Source organism: Phocoena sinus, chromosome 8 (genome assembly GCF_008692025.1).
Source record: "Phocoena sinus isolate mPhoSin1 chromosome 8, mPhoSin1.pri, whole genome shotgun sequence".
NCBI classification, from domain to species: domain Eukaryota; kingdom Metazoa; phylum Chordata; class Mammalia; order Artiodactyla; family Phocoenidae; genus Phocoena; species Phocoena sinus.
The window spans coordinates 26985281-27000014 of record NC_045770.1 but is presented as its reverse complement, the minus strand read 5'-3'; the positions used below and the strand labels follow the sequence as shown (position 1 = coordinate 27000014).

Below are 14734 nucleotides of genomic sequence, written 5' to 3'. Positions count from 1 at the left end.
CTCTAGGTATGAGAAGATGCAAGAATTGGGGCTTACAAAATCTTCTCCTGAAAGTATCTAACTATCTGAAGGCCTGTTCTGCAAGTTTTCCCAGAGCACAGAATGCCTCATTCCTGACCTCCACCCTGAAGTCCTTTCAGGGGGTGTTGAAAGTCAGCAGCTTCAATGGCCATGATTTAATCTTCACAGAGTTAAATAGCAAGTACCAGTTTCCAGTTGGCAGGGCCCCTTCATGGTCATAAATTCGACCATGGTTTGGGGGGGTATTTCATGACCATTTTGTTCCATGGTGCTAGGAATGCTCATTCCCAGGTCTGACAAAGATTTCACTGATAGGCGACTCAATGTGCTTTTACGGGACTAGGCCTTGCAAGTAGCAAAAATTCTCTGGGCCACCTGTCTTACTAGTCTCTTATGATCCAGGAAAATATTCCCCCTTGTTGCTCCTTTTCATATCTAGAGTTACAATATTACAATCATTGATCTCATATGGGACTATATATCATCATTTTATCAGAGACTCAGTCATACATTTGGTAATTTAAGAAACAACAATTTTATGAAACAGGCAATATAGAAAATAATATATCTAACAGTATTAGTAAGTTCACAATTAAGAATTTAAGTCAAGACCTTCCATTAGGTGTAGCTCAGTATATCCTCAGGTCGTCTGACTTAGTCTGTTCTGTACCAATCCTTATCATTAAGGGAAAGTATATATTGGCACTGTCCATAAAGTACCCAGCTCACTTTCCTAGTGTTACTAGACTGATTAGCCTTAGAAGGATTTAATTGTTCCCAGCATAAAGGAGCCTCTAAACTTAAATTACCATAGCCTGGTGTTAACTACATAAATCCATCCCATAATTGTGGGAGGTTTTATTTATTGGCTGAAATTTTGCTTGTTGCTCTGATTGAGCTTGAGTAATAGAGGGAAATTCACATTCATGACCAGGGTCAGAGCAAATATTATTAAGCAGCTAGGTGAGGGGATCCCACCTAGTGATAGCAGTAGTGGCCTGAACATGACTGTAATTCTCTCTTCTAGAAAAAATTCCCTAACAGCTGGCCAATAAGAGCCTTGGAGTGGAGAAAACCACCAAGTGGAGAAAATAAGGTGACCCATAAGGGCTAGAAAAAGTAATTGGCCACAAACCCAACAATTGGATTGATTTTACAACTAACATAGGATCGTGTCCATGATAGGAAAACATTTGATTCATACGCAAAGGTACAAAAATTCAAGAAAACATTAAGCAACTGGGAAAAGAAGAACAAAGAAAACCCAAAGTTAGTAGAAGGAAAGAATTCATAAGATGAGAGCAGAAATAAATGAAATAGAAGTGAAGAAAACAATGGAAAAGGTCAACAAAACTAAAAGTTTGTTCTTTAAGAAGATAAACAAAATTGATAAACCTTTAGCCAGACTCATCAAGAAAAAAAAGAAGACTCAAATCAATAAAATAGGGGTGAAAAGGGGAGATCACAAATGATGCCACAGAAATACAAAGGATCATAGACTACTATGAGCAACTATATGCCAATAAAATGGACAACCTGAAAGAAATGTACGAATTCTTGGAAAGGTGCAACTTTCCAAGACTGAACCAGGAAGAATTAAAAAATATAAACAGACAAATCACAGGTAATGAAATTGAAACTGTAATTAAAAATCTTACAACAAATAAAAGTCCAGGAACAGATGACTTCACAGGTGAATTTTGTCAAACATTTAAAGAGTTAACAACTATCCTTCTAAAACTCTTCCAAAAAATTGCAGAGGGAGGAAAACTCCCAAACTCGTTCTACAAGGCCACCATCACCCTGATACCAAAACCAGACAAAGATACTAAAAAAAAGAAAATTACAGACCAATATCACTGATGAACATAGATGCAAAAATCCTCAACAAAATACTAGCAAACAGAATCCAACAACACACTAAAGGGATCATACATCATGATCAAGTGGGATTTGTCCTGGGATGCAAGGATTCTTCAGTATACTCAAAACAATCAATGTGATACACCATATTAACAAATTGAAGAATAAAAACCATGTGATCATCTCAATAGATGCAGAAAAAGCTTTTGACAAAATTCAACACTCATTAATGATAAAAACTCTCCCAAAAGTGGGCATAGAGGGAACCTACCTCAACATAATAAAGGCCATATATGACAAAACCACAGCAAACATCATTCTCAATGGTGAAAAAGTGCAAGCATTTCCTTTAACATCAGGAACAAGACAAGGATGACCAGTCTAGCCACTATTATTCAACATAGTTTTGGAAGTCCTAGCCACAACAATCAGAGAAGAAAAAGATATAAAAGGAATCCAAATTGAAAAAGAAGAAGTAAAACTGTTACTGTTTGCCAATGACATGATACCATACATAGGAAATCCTAAAGATGCCACCAGAAAACTACTAGAACTAATCAATGAATTTGGAAAGGTTTCAGGATACAAAATTAATGCACAGAAATCTCTTGCATTCCTGTACACTAACAATGAGGATCAGAAAAAGAAATTAAGGAAACAATTCCATTCACCATTGCAACACAAAGAATAAAAAACCTAGAAAGAAACCTACCTGGGGAGGCAAAAGAACTGTACACAGAAAACTATAAAACACTGATGAAAGAAATCAAAGATGACACAGATGGAGGGATATACCATGCTCCTGAATTTGAAGAATCAATATTGTGAAAATGACTATACTACCCAAAGCAATCTACAGATTCAATGCAATCCCTATCAAATTACCTATGACATTTTTCACAGAGTTAGAACAAAAAAATTTTACAATTTGTGTGGAAACACAAAAGCCCCGATTAGCCAAAGCAATCTTGAGAAAGGAAAATCGTGCTGGAGGAATCAGGCTCCCAGACTTCAGACTATACTGCAAAGTTGCAGTAATCAAGACAGTGTGGTATTGGCACAAAAACAGAATTATAGATCAATGGCACAGGATAGAAAGCCCAGGGATAAACCCACACACCTATGGTCAACTAATCTATGACAAAGGAGGCAAGGATATACAATGCAGACAATACAGCCCCTTCAATAAATGTGGCTGGGAAAATGGGACAACTACATGTAAAAGAATGAAATTAGAACACTCCCTAACACCATACACAAAAATAAACTCAAAATGGACAAAAGATCTAAATGTAAGACAGGACACTTTAAAACTCTTAGAGGAAAACATAGGACCAACACTCTTTGACATAAATCACAGAAGATCTTTTATGACCCACCTCCTAGAGTAATGAAAATAAAAACAAAAATAAGTGAATGCGACCTAATGAAACTTAAAAGCTTTTGCACAACAAAGGAAACCATAGAGAAGACGAAAGGGCAACTCACAGAATGGGAGAAAATATTGGCAAATGAAACAACAGGCAAGGGAGTAATCTCCAAAATATACAAATAGCTCATGCAGCTCAATAGCAAAAAAACAAGCAAACCAATTAAAAAATGAGTGGAAGAGCTAAATAGAAATTTCACCAAAGAAGACATACAGATGGCCAAGAGGCATATGAAAATATGCTCAACAGCACTAATTATTAGAGAAATGCAAATCAAAACTACAATGAGGTACCACCTCACAGTGGTCAGAATGATCATCATCAGAAAATCTACAAACAACAAATGTTGGAGATGGTGTGGAGAAAAGGAAACCCTCCTGCACTGATGGTGGGTATGTAAATTGATACAGCCATGTGGAGGACAGTATAAAAACTAAAAATAGAACTACCATATGACCCAGCAATCCCACTACTGAGCATATACCCTGAGAAAACCATAATTCAAAAAGACACATGTACCCCTCTGTTCATTGCAGCACCATTTACAATAGCCAGGACATGAAAACAACCTAAATGTCCATTGACAGATGAATGGATAAAGAAGATATGGTACATATATATAATGGAATATTACTCAACCATAACAAGTAATTAAATTGGGTCACTTGTAAAGACGTGGATAGACCTAGAGCCCGTCATACAGAGTGAAGTATGTCAGAAAGAGAAAAACAAATATTGTATATTAACGCATATATGTGGAAAATAGAAAAATGATACAGATGAACCTATTTGCAGGGCAGGAATAGAAAGGCAGATGTAGTGAACAGACGTGTGGACACAGGGGAGGAAGGGGAGAGTGGGATGAATTGAGAGATTAGGTTTGACATAAATACACTACTATGTGTACAGATAGCTAGTGGGAACCTGCTGTATAGCACAGGGAGCTCAGCTTGGTGCTCTGTTATGGCCTAGTTAGGTGTGATGTGGGGGAGAGGTCCAATAGGGAGGGGATGTGTGTATATGTATCGCTGATTCACTGCTGTGTGGCAGAAACTAACACAACATTGTAAAGCAACTATACTCCAACAACAACAAAAAAAGGAAACAAACAAACAAAATAAAACATTATAAATGATCGTACAAGTCAGGTCCAGGATCTTGGGCTAACTGTCTACTTCTGGTGTCGTCTTATTTTTGTCCTAGTGTGAGTGTAGTTTCTCCTCTGTTTGAGCATTGTTTTAAGGTGAGTTTGAGGTCAGCAGTCCTCCCTATAGGCCAGTCCAATTCAGGGGCCTTTTGTGAGTGGAAATTAATTCAAGAGTCAGTTCCCTTTAGTTTCACTGTGCATGAGCTAGTTAAGAGTACCTGATAAGGGTCCTTCCATCTAAGCTAGAGATAGTCCTTTAAATTATGTCTTTTCCAGTATGCATAATCCACTGGTTGCAGGTTGTGGGGCATCTGACCTTCATTCAAAGATATATTATTGAGATAAGCTTCAGAAACAAACTTAGAGTGTCCTTTAAATAATTCAATTAAACTTTATTAACATAACATAACAACAAGGAACTATCTGGGAGGTGTGTCTTAGTAAATATAGACCTCCATTAACAAAATTAGAATTTAATATTCACTGAAACATAATCTTTTTCTCTCTAAATTTACCCTTGTTTTTACCAAACATAACCAAATTAAGAGTAATTTGTTTGCAAAATTAGTCTGGTTTCAATAAACTTAGCCTACTATACTTGATCATACAGGTGTTTTGCTTGCTGAAGCTTTTATAATGAGTCTCAGACTGGACTTTAAAAGACCTCTCAGCACTAGGAAATTCACGCCAAGGGCTTATCACAGATTTCACCTAACAGATCTAGGTGAATTCATTCCTTTTCAAGGCTCAAAAATACCTGGAGATTTCTGTAACGGTTAGTGAGGTGTCCTTCCTAATTTATCTGATAAAGCTGCTGGGAACCTAAGAGTTTCCTATCTCTGGAGTGAGCAGATAGAGAGAAAAGATAAATGTTTCAATTCTGCTTACAAAAGTATAATTTACCAAATTACTGTAAGTCATAATAAGTTTGAGGGGAAGGTTTCCTTATACCTGGAAAACACAGATTCAAACTAGTAATTTTTCAGATAGAAACCATAAAAATTATAACCATATTTACCAGTTCAATCAGTTCTTTTGTTAACTTTTTATGAAGCCATCAGGTTTTTCATTAGAATTCTTCAACTTCTTACACAGTTCAGCATTATGGTCTGAAAGTCAGAAACTTGTATTAATCAAAAAGTCTTTTCTATGAGTCTTCTTGAAGAGGAAGCATTTTTGCGAAGCATTAGAGTGAAACTGTGTCTATAATGATAAAAGCCTTAAAAAGGCACGTTTAAAATCTGATTACAATGCAATTGAAAAAGAAACTTGGTTTCTGATGTGACATACAACAGTTTAAGATAATAACTAGAATTATGACTGATAACATTTTACCAGGGCATCTCAGAATTTTAGGAATTCCATATAATTACTAGAATATCTACATTAATAACATTTACCTTACAATATAACATAAGAATATTTATTATTCATTAGACAATGCTTCCCATGTAATTTAGCATGCCAAATGAACCTAATTAGTTTAATATCACTCTTTGGGATGTTTCAGGGGCCCTTTGAAGCATCCCAAAGTTATCTACAGGTCAAAAATACTTCATTAGAAATTTTTGTTTTGAATTTATTTTTATTTATTTTTAGTTATCTATTTTATAGTTATTAGTGTATATATGTCAATGCCAATCTCTGAATTCATCCCAACACCACCAACCCACCCTGGCTTTGCCCCCTTTGTGCCCATACATTTGTTCTCTACATCTGTGTCTCTATTTCTGCCTTACAAATCGGTTCATCTGTACCATTTTTCTAGATTCCACATATATGTATTAATATATGATATTTGGTTTTCTCTTTCTGACATACTTCAGTCTGTATGACAGTCTCTAGGTCCATCCACATCTCTACAAATGACCCTATTTCATTGCTTGTTATGGCTGAGTAATATTCCATTGTATATATACAACACATCTTCTTTAATCATTTGTCTGTCGATAGGTATTTAGGTTGCTTCCATGACCTAGCTATTGTAAATAGTGCTGCAATGAACATTGGGGTGCATGTGTCTTTTTGAATTATGGTTTTCTCTGGGTATATGCCCAGTAGTGGGATTGCTGGCTCATATGGTAGTACTATTTTTAGTTTTTTAAGGAACCTCCATACTGCCCTCCATAGTGGCTGTATCAATTTACATTCCCACCAACAGTGCAGGAGGGTTCTCTTTTCTCCACACCCTCTCCAACATTTGTTGTTTGTAGATTTTCTGATGATGATCATTCTGACCTGTGTGAGGTGATACCTCATTGTATTTTTGATTTGCATTTCTCTCATAATTAGCGCTGTTGAGCATCTTTTCATGTGCTTATTGGCCATCTGTATGTCTTCTTTGGAGAATTGTCTATTTAGGTCTTCTGCCCATTTATTAATTGGGTTGTTTTGTTTTTTTAAATATTGAGTTGCTTGAGCTGTTTATATATGTCGGAGATTAATCCTTTGTCCGTTGATTCATTTGCAAATATTTTCTCCCATTCTGAGGGTTGTCTTTTCGTCTTGTTTATGGTTTCCTTTGCTGAGCAAAAGTTTTAAGTTTCACTAGGTCCCATTTGTTTATTTTTGTTTTCACTTCCATTACTCTAGGAGGCGGGTCAAAAAAGATCTTGCTGTGATTTATGTCAAAGAGTGTTCTTCCTGTTTTCCTCTAAGAGTTTTATAATGTCCAGTCTTACATTTAGGTCTTTAATCCATTTGGAGTTTACTTTTGTGTATGGTGATAGGGAGTGTTGTAATTTCATTCCTTTACATGTAGCTGTCCAGTTTTCCTGTCACCACTTATTTAAGAGACTGTCTTTTCTCCATTGTATAACCTTGCCTCCTTTGTCATAGATTAGTTGACCATAGGTTCGTGTGTTTATCTCTGGCCTTTCTGTCCTGTCCCATTGATCTATATTTCTGTTTTTGTGCCAGTACCATATTGTTTTGATTACTGTAGCATTGTAGTATCGTCTGAATTCAGGGAGTCTGATTCCTCTAGCTCTGTTTTTTATCCTCAAGATTGCTTTGAGTATATGGGGTCTTTTTTGTCTTCATACAAATTTTAAGATTTTTTGTTCTAGTTCTGTAAAAATGCCATTGGTAATTTGATAGGGATTGCATTGAATTTGTAATCGCTTTGGGTAATATAGTCATTTTCACAATATTGATCCTTCCAATCCATAAACATGGTATATCTCTCCATGTGATGGTGTCATCCTTGATTTCTTTCATCAATGTTTTATAGTTTTCTGAGTACAGGTGTTTTACCTCCTTAGGTAGGTTTTTCCCAGGTATTTTATTATTTTTGTTGCAATAGTGAATGGGATTGTTTCCTTAATTTCTCTTTCTGATCTTCATTGTTAGTGTATGGGACTGCAAGAGACTTCTGTGCATTAAGATTGTATCTTGCAACTTTACCAAATTCATTGATTAGCTCTAGTAGTTTTCTGGTGGCATCTTTAAGATTTCCTATGTATAGTATCATGTCATCTGCAAACAGTAACAATTTTATTTCTTCTTTTCCAATTTGGGTTCCTTTTATATCTTTTTCTTCTCTGTTTGTTGTGGCTAGGACTTCCAAAGCTATGTTGAATAATAGTGGCAAGAGTGGACATCCTTGTCTTCTTCCTGATATTAGAGGGAATGCTTTCAGCTTTTCACCATTGAGAATATTGTTTGCTGTGGGTTTCTTGTATACAGCCTTTTTTATGTTGAGGTAGGTTCCATCTATGTCCACTTTCTGGAGAGTTTTTATCATAAATTGATGTTGAATTTTTTCAAAAGGTTTTTCTGCATCTATTGAGATGATGATATGTTTTTTATTATTCAATTTGTTAATATGGTGCATCACATTGATTGATTTGCAGATATTGAAGAATCCTTGCATCCCCAGGATAAATCCCATTTCATCATGGTGTATGATCATTTTAATGTGTTGTTGGATTCTATTTGCTAGATTTTGTTGAGGGTTTTTGCATCTATATTCATCAGTGATATTGGTCTGTAATTTTCTTTTTTTTGTAGTATCTTTGTCTGGTTTTGGTATCAGGGTGATGGTGGCCTTGTAGAATGAATTTGGGAGTGTTCCTCTCCCTGCAATTGTTTGGAAGTGTTTGAGAAAGATGTATGTTAACTCTTATCTAAATGTTTGATGGAAGTCACCTGTGAAGCCATCTGGTCCTGGAGTTTATTTGTTGGAAGACTTTTAATCACAGTTTCAATTTCATTATTGGTCTGTTCATATTTTCTCTTTCTTTCTGCTTTAGTCTTGGAAGGTTATACCTTTGTAAGAATTTGTCCATTATTTCCAGGTTGTCCATTTTATTGTCATAGAGTTGCTTGTATTAGTCTCTTACGATGCTTTGTATTTCTGCAGTGTCCATTGTAACTTCTCTTTTTTCGTTTCTAACTTTATTGATTTGAGTCCCCTCCTTCTTTTTCTTGATGAGTCTCACTAAAGGTTTATCAATTTTGTTATCTTCTCAAAGAAACAACTGTTAGTTTTATTGATTTTTTAAATTGTTTTCTTTGTTTCTATTTCATTTATTTCTGCTCTGATTTTTTATTTCTTTCCTTCTACTAACTTTGGGTTTTGTTTGTTCTTCTTTCTCTAGTTCCTTTAGGTGTGAGGTTAGATTGTTTATTTGAGATTTTTTGTTTCTTGAGGTAGGGTTGTACTACTATAAACTTTTCTCTTAGAACTGCTTTTGCTGCATCCCACAGGTTTTGGATCATTGCATTTTTGTTCTCATTTGTCTCTAGGTATTTTTTCATTTCCTCTTTGATTTCTTCAGTGATCTCTTGGTTATTTAGTAATGTATTGTTTATCCTTAATGTGTTTTTGTTTTTTACCTGTAATTTATTTCTAATCTCATAGTTTTGCAGTCGGAAAAGATGCTTGATATTATTTCAATTTTCTTAAATTTACTGAGACTTGATTGTGAACCAAGATGTGATCTATCCTGGAGAATGTTCTGTGTGCACTTGAGAAAGTGTAATCTGCTGTTTTCAGATGGAATGCCCTATAAATATCAATTAAATCTCTCTGGTCTATTGTGTCATTTAAAGCTTGCATTTCCTTATTAATTTTCTATCTTGATGATTTGTCCTCTGGTGTAAGTGAGGTATTAAAGTCCCCCACTATTATTGTGTTACTGTCAATTTCCTCTTTTATAGCTGTTAGTATTTGCCTTATGTATTGAGATGCTCCTATGTTGGGTGCATATATATTTAGAAGTGTTATATCTTCTTCTTGGACTGATCCCTTGATCATTATATAGTGTCCATCCTTGTCTCTTGTAACATTCTTTATTTTAAAGTTTATTTTATCTGATATGAGTACTGCCACCCAGCTTTCTTGTGATTTCCATTTTCATGGAATATGTTTTTCCATCCCCTCACTTTCAGTCTGTATGTGTCCCTAGGTCAGAAGTGCATCTTCTGTAGACAGCATATATATGGGTCTTGTTTTTGTATCCATTCAGCTAGTCTATGTCTTTTGGTTGAAGTGTTTAATCCATTCACATTTAAGGTAATTATAGATATGTATGTTCCTATTACCTTTTTCTTAATTGTTTTGAGTTTGTTTTTGTAAGTCCTTTTCTTCTCTTGTGTTTACCACTCAGAGAAGTTCCTTTTGCATTTGTTGTAGAGCTGGTTTGGTGGTGCTGAATTCTCTTAGCTTTTCCTTGTCAGTAAAGCTTTTGATTTTTCCATTGAATCTGAATAAGATCCTTACTAGGTAGAGTAATCTTGGTTATAGGTTCTCCCCTTTCATCACTTTAAATATACTGTGCATTTCCTTCTGGCTTGTAGAGTTCCTGCTGAGAAATCGGCTGTTGACCTTACAGGAGTTCCCTTGTATGTTAGTAATCATTTTTCCCTTGCTGCTTTTAATAATTTTTCTTTGTCTTTTATTTTTGTCAGTTTAATTACTATGTGTCTCAGCATGTTTTCCCTTGGGCTTATCTTGCTGGGGCTCTATGCACTTCCTGGACTTGGGTGGCTATTTCATTTCCCATGTTGGGGATGGTTTCAAGTATAATCTCTTCAAATATTTTCTCAGGCCCTTTCTCTCTCTCTTCTCCTTCTGTGACCCCTACAGTGTGAATGTTGTTGCATTTAATGTTGTCCCAGAAGTCTCTTAGGATGTCTTCATTTCTTTTCATTTCTTTTTCTTTATTGTGTTCCATGGCAGTGATTTCTGCCATTCTGCCTTCCAGGTCACTTATCCATTCTTCTGCCTCATTTATTCTGCTATTGATTCCTTCTACTGTACTTTTCATTTCAGTTATTGTATTGTTCATCTCTGTTCGTTCTTTAACTCTTCTAGGTGTTTGTTCTTTAATTCTTCTAGGTCTTTGTTTAACATTTCTTGCATCTTCTCGATCTTTGCCTTCATTCTTTTTCTGAGGTCCTGGATCATCTTCACTATCATTTTTCTGAATTCTTTTTCTGGACAGTTGCCTATCTCCACTTCATTTAGTTGTTTTTCTAAGGTTTTATCTTGTTCTTTCATCTGGTACATAGTCCTCTGCCTTTTCATTTGGTCTATCTTTCTGTGAATGTGGTTTTTGTTCCACAGGCTGTGGTTTTTGTTCCACAGGCTAGTTTTTCTTGCTTCTGCTGTCTGTGTTCTGGTGGATGAGGCTATCTAAGAGGCTTGTGGAAGCTTCCAGATGGGAGGTACTGAGGGTGGGTAGAGCTGGGTGTTGCTCTGGTGGACAGAGCTCAGTAAAACTTTAATCCTCTTGTCTGCTGATGGGTGGGGCTGAGTTCTCTCCCTGTTGGTTGTTTGGCCTGAGGTGACCCAGCACTGGAGCCTATGTGCTCTTTTGTGGTGCGAATGGCAGACTCCAGGAGGGCTCACACCAAGGAATACTTCCCAGAACTTCTCTTGCCAGTGTTCTTGTCCCTGTGGTGAGCCACAGCAACCCCTTGTCTCTGCATTTGACCCTCCAACACTAGCAGATAGGTCTGGTTCAGTCGACTAAGGGGTCACTACTCCTTCCCCCTGGGTCCTGATGCACACACTACTTTGTGTGTGCCCTCCAAAAGCGGAGTCTCTGTCTAGCCCAGTCCTATCGAAGTCATGCAATCAATTCCCACCAGCCTTCAATGTCTGATTATTTGGGAATTCCTCCTCTCATTGCCAGACCCCCAGGTTGGGAAGCCTGATGTGGGGCTCAGAACCTTCACTCCAGTTGGTGAACTTCTGTGGTATAATTGTTCTCCAGTTTGTGAGTTACCCACCCAGAGGTTATGGGATTTGATTTTATTGTGAATGCACCCCTCTCCTGTCTCACTGAGGCTTCTCCTTTGTTTTTGGATGTGGGGTATTTAGTTTGATTAGTTCCAGTGTCCTCCTGTCAATGACTGTTCAGCAGTTAGTTTTGATTCCGGTTCTCTCACAAGAGAGAGTGTGCACACATCCTTCTAGTCCACCACCTAGAACCTATCTATCTCCCTCATTAGAATTTGATTTAGGAAGTTTTGTCAAAAATATCAAAAGGGTTTAGAACAGTCAGTCAGTTAAGATCATAGATCACTGTGAAACAAAAATTATTCACTTAGCCAAAGTAAGAATAAAGGATTTCAAAGGCTAATACAGAACAGATAACATAAAAGGTAAAAAAACCTTAAAATCTGTTATCAAAGGAAGTTCAACATTTTAATAAAACTTATCCTATTAAAAGAGAGGAAAGCCAAATTCAAATTTTGCCCCAGCTTACTTTTAAAATTCATTTACTCAATTAAATTCATTCTAAACTTAGTCAATCCTGACCATGCACAAAACTCTTTTCTCAGGGTCCACTTTCCACAAACCTTTTTAACACTTTCTGTATTCGTCACTTTATTTTTCTATCCAAAAACAGCCACCTGTAAGTCAGACCTACCTCCTTTTCCCTTAATAAAATGCAATTTAATTCTTTATACCTTCTTTAGTGAAAACACACATCCTACTTGCTTTAAGCAACCACAAACTGTCCTTTATGTCAGCACTCTGTAGGTTGGTAAACATAAATCCAAATAATAATTCTTTGAAAAAAAATGCTTTCTTATAGAAAATATCTCAGCATGGCACCAAACATAGTTAATAGTTCTAAATCTTTTGTTTCTCTGTAAAGGAGGCCAATGTTCAGTAATTTATGTGTCAGTATTTATTTTATTCCTAAAAGTTCACCCAAAGTTTTTACCTCATTTGCATTTTCTTTCCTTAAAGTTTCTTCATATTGAGTTACTTTCCTTGCTGACAGATTTGTAACAGATACAACAAGATTTTGTTTAACTTATATTAGACCTATGTGCAATAAAATATTATACTTAATGTTGATGATTCTAAAGACATGTCTATATTAATTAGATTGACAAACTTATACATTAATACCAGATATTAATTTAATACTGAATTTTTCCCAATTCACATGAACCTGAAATTTATTTAGTTTAATTTCTTTTGTATTTAGAATTGCTTGATTTGTAAGCACTTACTTTTTTTAAGCCAATTAAATAGAGCTCATTTACAAATTAACCTCAGCAATATTATTCAAACACAGAGACACATACTGAGACATACATATATGCAGACAGACATGAGAGATCTAACTTCTTTTTCTAAACATAGTCATGAATCAGATGTCACAATATGAAACTCACTAGTTTATAAATAACAGTTGGAATAAGAAAAATTTTTAAAAGCTTCTTCTAGCTTTGGTGTTTTTTTCCCCTCAGTCTCAAGAATTAGAGATCGTCTAGGTAAGGTAAGTGTTTTTCAAGCCATTTTTCCATCCCCAACTTAAATAAAGGCCAGGCAAATGTTAGAGCAGAACCTAAGTTTTCCTTTTCTCAGCCCATCTGGCTTAACTGCACTCCTAGAAATGAAGTCCAGCATCCTGGAAACATTATTAGGAGACACCTGAAGGAGATTCAGAGTGTCCTCTGAATTTCCTTTGAATCCTGTGCTTGATGGGATTTTGAGCATCCTTTACTCTCCCATGAACCCCTGATTAGACGTTTCTGATCAACCAGGCCCCTTGCACGAGGGGACTCCAATAGGGGACGTTTGAACCATTGCTAGTGCATTGCTAGGGCTGTCCTTGAGCATTGTCATCTGCTTAAAAGTGGCCAGCCCAATAGGCTGTCCATTACAGTGTATGGACTGCCAAGGCCTGGAGTGAAGGGGGAACTCCTGGAGGAATTGGAGTTGGCCGCAATGGAAAATTCCATGGGGGTCAGGACCAGAGGGCCTGAGGGGTGGGACTGGAAAAGAAAGGGAAGCAGAGAGCAAGAGAAAGAGAGAAAAAGGGAAAGTCAGAGGTCTCAAGACACAGCTGAGCGAAGCCCACAATTTACCTTGAAGTCCTGGTTTCAGCACCAAATATGATCTCGGGTAGCCTCGGCCTAAAGCTGCTTGAAGCAGGGTTTCAGTTTCCAGCCAGAGATTGAGGTTGGGCAGCAGCAGTGAGAGCGCTGAATCAGGGACAAGGCCCTGTCCCGTTAGTTGTGTAGAAATGAATTTCCATATTGAGATGGAAAGTAGTGAAGCAAGTAAAATGTTTATTAGGAGGAAAAAGAGTACAGTACCTGTGGATAGACACATGGGCAGGCTCAGAGAGAGAAAGTTGTGCCCTTGTGGTAGTTTGAATCATTTATATGGGGCATGTCTTCTGGGTTTCCTTTGACCAATCATCTTGCTTTGCCTGGTTTTGAGTCTGTATTTGGTATATCTCAGGGTCCTCCCATGTGTGCGTGCACATCTCCTAGCCAAGATGTATTCTAGGGAAAAGGCCTATGGGTAATTGACATCACTCTCTATGGGGTGGCACCCCCTCTCTTTTTGACCTCCAGGGAGTCTTTCTGTGCATGTGTAGTTGGGGAGGTCTTCTTGACTGCGAGGGTGAGGAATGTGTGGTCTTTTATTTCTTATCTGGGCGGGGTCCAGCCTCCCCCATTATCCTGCTTTTATGGAGAATGAACTTTGCAGTTTGGCCTGGGGCCCATCTATCTCCTACCTCATTTTTATGAGAGTCTGGAAGATCTTACGGGTTGTGATATGACAGAGTGCTATTATTCATAAAGATTCATTGGTAGAATCTTCAGAGATAACATATTTGTCTCTCTGAGGGATTCTCAATTTAAAAATGTGTAGGCAACTCTCTTTATAAGAAAATTTGCATACTTTTTACTTCAGTAAGAGAGCAATTTATTAAAAGAAACTTGATAGCAGAAAGTTAAAAAGACCAGTCACCTAAAATAGAATTGATTATTTTCTTACCAAATGATATGC

At 36.7% G+C, this 14734-nt stretch overlaps 1 protein-coding gene across 5 annotated transcripts in view; it reads left to right on the top strand.

Moving 5' to 3' along the window:
• Window positions 1-14734, top strand: part of GRIA4 (glutamate ionotropic receptor AMPA type subunit 4) — a 520825-nt gene that overhangs the window by 121115 nt on the left and 384976 nt on the right. The gene's annotated exons all lie outside the window — the stretch shown is intronic.